At 57.6% G+C, this 9,982-nt stretch overlaps 1 long non-coding RNA gene across 1 annotated transcript; it reads left to right on the top strand.

Annotated features, from left to right (window-relative positions):
* Positions 1-2,347: 2,347 nt before the first annotated feature.
* LOC131416070 (uncharacterized) lies at positions 2,348-8,706 on the top strand. Its single transcript, XR_009222537.1, has 4 exons — positions 2,348-2,455; positions 2,689-2,826; positions 4,636-4,721; positions 8,474-8,706. It is a non-coding gene; the product is annotated as an uncharacterized LOC131416070 (long non-coding RNA).
* The last annotated feature ends 1,276 nt before the right edge of the window (positions 8,707-9,982 follow it).

Here is a 9,982-nt window from a genome sequence, read left to right as displayed (position 1 = left end):
ACCTGTTAGATGATGTGGTGTTCCCGCCTCTCCCCCGGCCCCACGCACCCATCTCCTCCCAGGCCCGGGATCTGCCCTATGGAGGGGGCTGTTCACAGGTCCCCCAACCGAGCCCGGCCTGGCTCCAGGGAGGAGGGCAGGCCAGGTGGGGAGTGGGGAGGCGGCAAGATGAAGAGCAGATTCAAGAAGGAAGGAGAGAGGAGAGAGAGCTGCTCTGACCGCAGAGCTCACTGCATACCTGAAGGCTGACGTATCTGGGCTCACATACTTCTGGAAAAGATGAGGCAATCTCCCTGAGTGTGTAGGGCAGCTGTCCTGGGCACCGGGCCAGCCTGCATTGGAAAACAGCACCTTTATCATTTATTTTATAGCTGCTCAAGAGTCTCCCAGGTTTATCTTCTCCTCTTCTTTCCTTTATCTTCCTTAATCTTATCTTCTTCCTTCCTCCCTCTGTCCTTCCTTCCTTCCTTTGATCTATCTTTTATTGAGCACCTACTGTGCATCAGAGGCTGGAGAGGACATAGATGGTCAAGACCAAGGGCGCTTGGCTTTGGACAAGTGAGACTTGTGTTCAAGACTCGGCTTAGCTTCTCACCATGGTGTGACCTGGGGCAGGCTACTTGACTTATGTCATCGTGTGTAAAATGGGGATGAAAACACCAACCCTACAGGAGGTGGTGTGTGCAGAGAACTTAGCAGAGGGCTGGGAGCAAAGCCCTGAGTAAATGGTGGCTGAGACCCAGCGCCCTCCTTCTGGGAGCTGAGTCTCCTGGGGAGCTGGCCGGGATCGAATGCAGCTCTGCCTCAGGGGCTCTGAGAATGTGCCCCTGTCTCTCTCCCGCTCTCTCCTTCCTCTCCTATCGTTCTCCTTCCCCTGTTTCATCTCAAATATGAAGTATAAATAGATATATTTTGCTCCCACAAAACCTCCGATGGGGCAGCAGAAGGTTCGGTCAGCCCAGGGTGCTCCCTTTCACCTTCTGTGGTCCCGGAGGCCCCACTGTTCCACTTCCAGGGATTGGCCAGCTCTCCTGGGCCTGCTCTTCCTTCCTCCCTGGCCTGATGTCCCTGGGTGTCCTTGCCCTGGCTGGATGGCTCTGCGTGTCCTCCCTGGACCTGGCACCCCAACCTGAGTGGTGGGGCCACGGCAGGGAGACAAGAGACTCAAGAGTCAGGGATGGAAGTGATCTCAGCCTCTGCTGGGACTGGAGGACGAGACAGGCTGGGGACGGGAGCCACTGCCCAGTCACACTGCCCATTCCTGGCATCCTGCTTCCCAGGCCAGACCTCTCTCCCACGCAGTGGGCATTTCTGGCTCACTAGGGCACAGGAATCTGTGCTGAGGCCACGAGTCTACCCTGAGGCTGGGTCCCAGGCTCTGATGCTGGGGGTGGGCTGGTGAGGGCCCTCTGGGTGACCAGGTCATTGTGCTGGTGCCTGTGTCCCTGCTTCTGACACATGCTGCTCGCTCGCCCATTCAGCACCCGCTTGCATGGCCCAGCCCAGCTTCTCTGACCTGGAGTCTGAACGGCATGTGGTCACACTCAGCCCCCTGCCCTCCCTCACCTGGCCACTCTTGTGGGCTCTGTGGGGAGAGGGAGGGCAGGCAATGGTGAGTGGGCTCTGTGGTGCCAGAACACCAGCTGACACGTCAGGTATGTCCCAAATGCTCTACACGGATTTGTTCCCTTGATCCTCATGACAGTCACCATTTGAGGTAGACACTTGAATTCCCATCAGCCCCTATTTAGGAGGAAACTGAGGCTCCGAGGGGTTAAGTCCCTGTCTAAGGTCACGAATTTATCAGTGATGGACTTGAACCCAGACCCTTGGAGTTATGAGCCCTTTTTCTTATCTGAGCCTCTAAGCCTGGTGACCCTGGAAAGGGCGGTGGGAGAGAAAAGGAAGCTGTCTTCTCACTGTCCTGGGCTCCGTCCCAACCTCAGTAGTGCCGCTGCACCCCTCCAGTCTGCTCCTTCTTGCTGACTTCTGCCGACCCCAGTCAGCTCCTCGGTTTTGACCGGTCACTGTTAAGTGCAAGTCCCTGGCTTTGAGGCTGGCATTGCAGGGCCGTCTCTGGGGCCCGAGCACTGGGCGGGCCTCCTTGGGGGTGGCCTGGCCTCTTGGGAGTGTGGAGGGCATGCTCGCTTGGGGCTCTGGCAGGGGGTGGGACGTGGGCCCTGCCTACTGTTTCCTCTCTGGCCCAGCCGTCTCCCTGGGGTGCAATCGTAGAGGTGTCTTTGGCTGTCACAGCTCTGACTGCCAAACAGGAAAAGCAGCAAGAAAACCCCAAAGAAACACAGCTCCACGGAAGCACCCTGCCCCACCCCCTCGTCCTCCCCTAGCTCCACCCATGCCTCCCTCCACCCCTGCACTGGCATCTTTGGGGGTCAACTGGACAGGCCCCTGCCTCTCCACCTCACTGAGGATCTGACCTGATGCTCTCTTGGCCTTGGTACAGAGCCCGAACCACGTAGGGGCTCAGGCTCCCAGGGAGCAGGGAGCCTGGCAGGGGTTGGGAGAGGGAAGATGGCCGGTGGGTGAAATTCGCAGTCTCTCTGGGGATGTTTAGGTCCCTGGGTAGTCTGCAAACCCCTCCTGGATGTACTCAAACAAACCTGCCTAGTGCTCCTGCTGGGACACAAGCTTGGGTGACCCCAGCTGGAGACAGCGTCTTGTGCCCCTCAGGGATTCTGGAGGCCTGTCGTGGTAGGTCCTTACATGGTCCAGGGACCGGGCCCCTTTGCCTCTGGGCCCCTGTAACTGGAGACAGGACGCAACTCTGATCACCCAGCAGGCAGAGAAAAGGCAGAGGGCCGGCCAGAGGTAAGGAGTGGGGGAGGCTTGGGCGGGGCTGTCCAGAGGCTCCTGAAGTTGGTCCTCAAAGAAGCAAGGGGGAGTTTTCTCATTTTCTCTGCTTCCTCCATCCTTCTATTTCTCTCTCCACGTCAGTCCCTCCCAACCCCTGATCTGTCTCCCTCTCATTCTCATCCACCTCTTCTCTCTTGTCCCTCTGTCTACCTGTCCCTCTCAGTCTCCTGCCCACTCAGAGTCCTGGCTTCTCCGCCTCTCAGCCCTGGGTGGAGAGGCGTCCGGGTGGCCCCCGCAGCCAGGCTGGATGGCCTTATGGGAATGGCATCCCTGTGTCAAAGTTTCAGCGCCTCCTCTGTGCCCTCTCCTTGTTTGGCCAGAAGCCTGGCTCGTGGAGCCGGCAGGCCAGTGATAACACAGGGTAGCAATGCATAGTTGCTGGATGAATGTTCCAGTGAGCGCATCTCAGACCGGCTGGTGCTCTGGGGTGGGATGTGGCTCTTGGGGAGACAGGCAGGGACAGAATCTTAGCCTCACTCCAGGGCATGATGAGAAGGGCCACTCCTTCAGGAAGTCTTCCCAGCTGAGCCTGCTCAGGTCCCTGTCTCTCTCTCCTCCTGTCTCCTAAATGCACGTCCACATCTATGCTCACTGGGTCAGGGCCCTCTCCCTGACGAGGCTGGAAACTTGAGCCTCCTTTCTCTGTACCGGCCCTTTCAGCAGGAGGGAGACCCTGCGCAGGGGCCAAGTCCCGGGAACAAGATGCCCTAGGCTGCGGGCTGAGGGCCTTGGAGTAACCCGTGGCCGTTTGAAAAGAATTCTGAGGGCCCCAGAGCTGGGGACTGGAGAGCTGAGCATAGATTTGGGGAGGGCAAGGGCCAGGAAAGAGGGAACTAACAGCAAGGATGGAGAAACTAGAACAGGGCCTGTTAAGCCTCATCCACGCGCCGGGCAGGCTCGGGAGACACTGGAGAGGAGCTAACCCGCTGAGGGTGTCTGGATGCCTTTCCAGAGGGGCCAGTGAGCAAAAGCTTGAACGAAGAGGAAGAGTTGTCCAGGAGGGGAGAGGAGGGTGTTCAGGCTACGATAGTAACAAGTGCTGTGGGTGAGAAACTGCTCCTGTGGGACGGGGACAGTGACAAGAGCCAGTATTACCGGAGCGTCGGAGGTGCTGTGGAGCTCCGAGGAGCAGTGACCGCCTGGGGGGCCCAGGGAGGCCGCAATCAAGGCATTTTATTACTTTGCATAAAGTCCTTCAGTGGCTCCCTGTGGCTTATGGGGTAAAGTCTAGACGATTCCTCAGAACAGGAAACAAGGGCACCTGCTGCCCTCCTTCCTCTGTGTCTCATCTCCTCCATACCCTCCTTCTCTCCACAGCCCCTGCTCCCACCCCCACAGCCACAAACTGGCCCCATTTCCCTGAGCCTGCTGAGTGCTGTCACGTGTCCATGTTGGTCAGCGCAAATATGGAACCCTTCCATCACAGTGTACATCTCTATCGGACAGACTGATCTGCAAAGAAGGCATCTGAGATGGGCCAGGAGGCTGCAGATTCCTGGAGGCTGTGCAGATAGACTAGGGGGCAGCATGGGGGTGGTGGCAGAGCTCCAAACCTGGAGACAGGAGGCCTGGTTTCTGATCTGGGCTCTGCCACTCACCAGCTGTGTGGTTTGGGGCCAAATGCTTGGCCTCTCTGGGCCTCAGTGGCTTGTAAAATTAGGTTGTACAAGCCACGTGGATGACTGGTGTTTTTTTTAATTAATTTTTTTTTCCTAGGAGCAACAAGTGTTCCTCAAACTGTTGTCAACCCCCTTGCTATGCCAGGTACTTGGTGAACCAAGGTCTTTGGCCGAGCAGCGTGCTGGGGAAGTCGGGCAGCTGGAGGGATTCTCTAACGAGGGCAGCGAGAGGTAAGCACGGGCTAATTACACTTTCCTGTCTCCATAGCACTTAGCCCAATTTGTAATTATTTGTTGCTGGGTGTTTACCGGGCCTGCCTCCCCTGCGAAGCTCTGTGAGCACAGGGACTGGGTGGCGGTTTTACTCCCTTGGTGTCCCAGGGCATGGCACTGGCACGCAGTAGGTGTTTGATGACCATTTCTTTCTGGAATGAGTAAAAGGCCACCCTCTGCACAGGGCACATGTCATACTGTATTGCAACACAGGAGACAACACCAAGAGTGACGGATGGTGTAGAGTGACAGGCCTCAGGTGGGCTGTGGAGCAAAGCCAGGACGGCGAGACCCCCCATTTCTGGAGGCCGGCTCTGGAGCCCCTGCCCCACAGGACCTGGCTGTCTCCTTGCCAGGCTGAGCTGGGCTGTGGATGGGCGCGTGGTTGACGCTGGGTCCTCCGCTTGGGGTGTCACACGTACCACCACCAGTCGACTGACAGAGGCCTGGCATCCTGCACTTTTGGTCCCTGCTCAGCACTGGGCAGAACTCTGATGCCCTCTTGTCAGGACCAGATGCCTTAGGTGGGTGAGAAGATGGATGGTCCTCCCTGCAAAAGAAAGAGGCAGAAGGAATCCTCCCGAAGCTGGCAGAAGCCCCATTAGGCCTCGAGTTTGGTCAGGCATGCATTTGGGGCAGGCCATAAGCCCCCAGGTCCCTCTCCTTCAATGCAGGACCCAAGGATGGAGTGTGGGGGTACATTCCCCTGGTCCGGGTGTAGAGAAGGCCCAACTCACCGGGGAACCCCAGCCCGAATGCTGTGTGGGTGCTGGGATCATGCCAATGGCATCTCGGCATGGTTGCCAGGCCTGCTTCTGGGTGGCGAGGAGCAGGAAGAAGGATTGCACAAGGGGAAACCGGCGGGAGGGCCCCGCTTTCTCTGTTGCTCACTGCCTCCCTCCTGGGGAGGACCCAGGGGCAGCACAGGGCCCTAGGATCCTGGGAAACACTGCCCCTTCTCCTCTGCTTCCTCCCCCAGGAAGAAATGCAGGTCCAGGTCCCAGCCACAGCGGTCTCCTAGTGGCCTCCTGAGCACTCTCCATGCCGCCCACTGTGCCTGGCTGCTCAGCCCAGGAGGACGGTTCCTTCCCACGGCCCTTGTTTCTGGCCTCAGACAGACATTCAGCATCTCCCCCCTCCCACTCCCTCCTGTCTGCCTCTGAGCCTTCATGCTGCCACTCAGCCAGTTCCACCAGCTCCCTCCCTGCTGGAGGCTGGAGGTCTCCCCAAACACACCCCCCCCCAACTTGTCCTTGGAGCAGAGAGCTCTACAAAGCCGCATCCACCGTGGCAGGACTTTGTTTTGTTCACGGCTCTGGCACCACTGGCACATAGTAGGTGTGCAGGAAGGAGCTGTGGAGTTAACGCACAGTGTGCCATCTATGCTGCAGCACTCGTTTCCAGGGCTCTCTCAGGCAGGATCTTGTCCCTCCCCCACCCTCTCCTGGTCTGGGGGACGTTTCCTCTCCTCATGCCAGGAGTCCTGGTCACTGGAGAATGCAGCCAGTCCGCCCTACCCTGCCATCTGTGCCTTCATTAGGACATGCTTCCTGCATCTCTCCTGGGTACCCCCTTGCTGAGCAGGGGGGCAAATACAAAGAGAAGTGAGGCCAGGGGATGACTTGGGTGCTCCCCACATCCCGGTCCCCTCTGCCTCCCAGCCCAGGGCTTTCTGAGCTCTGAAATCTCTTTCCATCCAGCCTCTGCCTCCAGGCCAGCTGCCCCGCTGGTTCCAGTCTCCTTGCCCTTCCGTTCCTGGCACAGCACACAGCCATTTAGGAGGTGTCCCTCTCCCTGGGGCTGCTTTTAGAGAGGAACAAAGAGAGACTGGAAGGCTGGAGTGGCTGACAAAGGCAGGACGGGAGTGGTAGGAAATCTGGACATGCTTATTTGTAAGCCCAAACCGCTCCCCGAGCTCTAGCCGCTGTCTTTATCTGCCCCGATAATAGACCGAAACCATATTCTGTTCCCTGTTGAGTGATCGGTGCCTCTGTGAGCCTGCCAGGAGGGCCACAGCCCGAGGTGGCACTGGGTACGGTGCCAGCTGACATGGCCGGCTAGCCCTGGGAAGCTGCAGCCAGGAGGGTAGCCACCAGCCCGCAGACCACCCCCCACACAGGGATGTCCCGCTCGTCCAGGGGCCTCAGTGCCCGTACTGGGCATGCAGGAAGCTCTCAGGGTGGAGCTATGGTGGTGTGTGGCTCATTCATCTTCGCATCCCCAGCACTGAACACAGGGCCTGGCACACAGTAGGAGCTCAGTGTTGAACTTCATGCACTCAGTACTTATTTATCGGGACCTACCATATGCAGGCAGCCGTGTCCTCTCCCTCCACATCCTTCTATCTCCTTCCTCCAGCACCTGCTGGGGATCTCCTGATGCAGCGAGAAGTGGGGATTCTCCAAGGCAGCCTGTGGAAGGGCAATCTGAGGCCAGCACTGCCTGCTGTGTCTCGGAGAAATTGAGAAGTCCTTCCTTATGTCCCCATAACTCAAATTAGTACCCAGGCTTACACAGAGCACTCACACAGGTGACCCGATTTCGTCTCCCCAACAATGCTCAGCAGGCCGGGTGTCCCTGCACCCCCATTTTGCAGAGGTGTAGGATTGGCACCTGGATCTTCTGCCTCCTGATGCAGCCCCCAGCCCAGGCTTCCTTACGCTCGTTGGAGTTTTAGTCCCTAAGTTAAGCTCTGATGTTCTGGGGGAGCTGGGAGGAGCTGGGGACTGGGAGAGTGGGAGAAGAGCTAGGGTGGGGATGGGGAGGGTGGGGGGGGGAGGGCAGGTGGGGTGAAGAGCAGAGGGAGCAGGACCCTGGGGCAGGGCCACCCAGTTGGACTCTGATGACCTCAGCTCCTCTCTGAGGTGCACTGTTTCCTCCTGAGTGGGCAAACAGCACAGGGCAAGACTGGGGACTAATGAGTGTTTTCAAGCAGGCCATTCCTCTATGTGGGGTTTATCTTCCCAGGTCATCGCTCTGTAGTGTGCACTTAGCAGGGTAATGGCAACCTGGTCTGGGCTTCTGCCCACCCGCTGGCCCCAGGGCCCTGCACACAGATGGCAGCAGATGAGGGAGAGGGAGGCAGGGATAAGCAGGAGCAGTGTGCCCGGTCCCGCCCTGCGTCCCTATCCCAGGTCACTGCGGGTGTGTGCGCCCACGACCACACAGGGCGGCTCCCCTACAGCAGGGCCTCACTGCTGCCCAGATCCAGGGACCCTCACAGACACCCGCACCACCTCCTGGTCCCTATTCCAACCGTCAGCCCCTGCCCAGGCCCACGAGACCCTCTCACTAGCCTCTGTGGTTGGTCCCTCACCCACCTTCCTCCTGCGCACGCTGCCCCTCCTCCATCCTTAGGAAGCTTTAAAAGGGAGAGGGCGGTGGTGTGGACCCAGGACACTCCCCATGGTGAGGCACAGCGCTTCATTTCATGTGGCTTTCTAAATCCCCACAACCACCCTGGGGTAGGGGTGATTTTTAGATGACAGTTGAAGATGCTGAGGCTCTGGGAGGTTAAATGACTTGTTCAAGGTCACCCATTGTGGTGGGAAGTATATTGGATCCCCCCAAATGTCCACGTCCTAATACCCAGAGCCCGTGAATATGTTACCTTATATGGCAAAAGGGACTTTGCCGATGTGATTAAGTTAAGGATCCTGAGATGGAGAGAGTATCCTGAATTATCTGTGTGGGCCCAATGTCATCACCAGGGTCCTTTAAATGTGGAAGAGGAAGCAGAAGGGTGACGCTGTGAGAAACACTGGCCTGGCCACTGATTTGAGGATGGAAGGGGAGCCAAGGTAGGCAGGTGGTCCCCAGAATCTGGAAAAGGCGAGATCGTGGTCTTCCTCTAGCGCCTTCAGAAGGAGCGCAGCCCTATTGGAGTTTAGCTCATTGAGATCCGTTTTGGACTTCTGACCTCCAAAATGTAAGATAATGAAATTGTGTGTTTTAAGCCACTGAGTTCATGGTCATTTGTTACAGCAGCAACAGGAAACGAATACACCCAGGTAATGGCAGAGCTGGGTTCTGAACCCAAGACTGCCCCCACTCTGACCCCTTCTACCTCGCCCCTCTGAGCACTGAGCTCTGCCCTCACTCTAGGCAGCCTCTCTTCCAGCCTTTCTCTCTTCTCTCACTGAACTGAGAGTCTGTCTCCCCAGATCCCAGCCTCCCCTTCCTGTCCCTCCCCTACTGGGGGGCTCAGGAGTTCTTAGTCACGTGCCTACAGTAGCCCATTTCTTGTGGGGTTCAGGTGAGGCAGGGCAGGTGCTAGCCCTTAGGGCTGGGGGGAGGGGAGGGGGCTACAGTGTTAACACCCACGTGGTCCCTGCCCTCAGGGCACTCGCGGCCTGCCCGCTTCTGCCCTTTGCATGGCTTCTCTGTCCTGGGGGCTGGTCTTTTGAAGCAGGGTATGGGTGGGATGGGAGGGGGTGTCCGACAGTCTCTCTCCTCTGGGCCCCTGGTGGTCTGTGTGTCATGTCAGGCAGAGGGGGAGATATGTGTGTCTGGGTCCCTGGTTGTGGGAGGGTCCAGGGGCCCTGCCCCTCTGGTGTGTGTGGGGCGTCTCAGATCCTGTGGGCCGCTCTGGGCAGTGTGTCTGTTCAGCCCCTGTGTGTGTGTGAACTTGTGAGTGTGCAGGTGTGTGAATTTGTGTCTGCTCACACCCCTGTGTGAGTGTGTGTGCCTACTCAGGCCCCTCATGTGTGTGCGTCTACTCACACCTCGTGTATGAGTGTGTCGCTGTGTAAGTGTGTGAACATGTGTGAGTGTCTACTCATGCCTCTGTGTCAACATGTGAGGGTGCAAGTGTGTAAGTATGTCTACTCATGGTCCTGTATGAGTGTGAACATGTGAGAGTGTGAGTGTGTCTACTCATGCCTCTGTGAACAAGTATGTAAATGTGCATTCACACCCACTCATGTCCCCATGTGTGAATGTGTGTGCAAGTGTGTTCAATCACACCCCTGTGTGTGAATGTGAATGTGTAAACATGCGAGTGTGTCTATGCCTCATGTGAATGTGACAATGCAAGTGTGTGAATGTGTCTACTCACACCCCCGTGTGAGTGTGCAAGTGTATCTACGCACACTTCTGTTTGTGAGTGTGTGAATGTGAGTGTGTGAGTGTGTGCTCCCCCAGCTCGGTCCCTGCACTCCGCCGGCATTGCCTCATCCTGTGACACAGCCACTAATGATTGTTTGCCATTGTCTGTGCGG

Source organism: Diceros bicornis, chromosome 17, assembly GCF_020826845.1.
Source record: "Diceros bicornis minor isolate mBicDic1 chromosome 17, mDicBic1.mat.cur, whole genome shotgun sequence".
NCBI classification, from domain to species: domain Eukaryota; kingdom Metazoa; phylum Chordata; class Mammalia; order Perissodactyla; family Rhinocerotidae; genus Diceros; species Diceros bicornis.
Note: the sequence above shows the minus strand (reverse complement) of the source record. Positions and strands in the feature narration are given on the sequence as shown.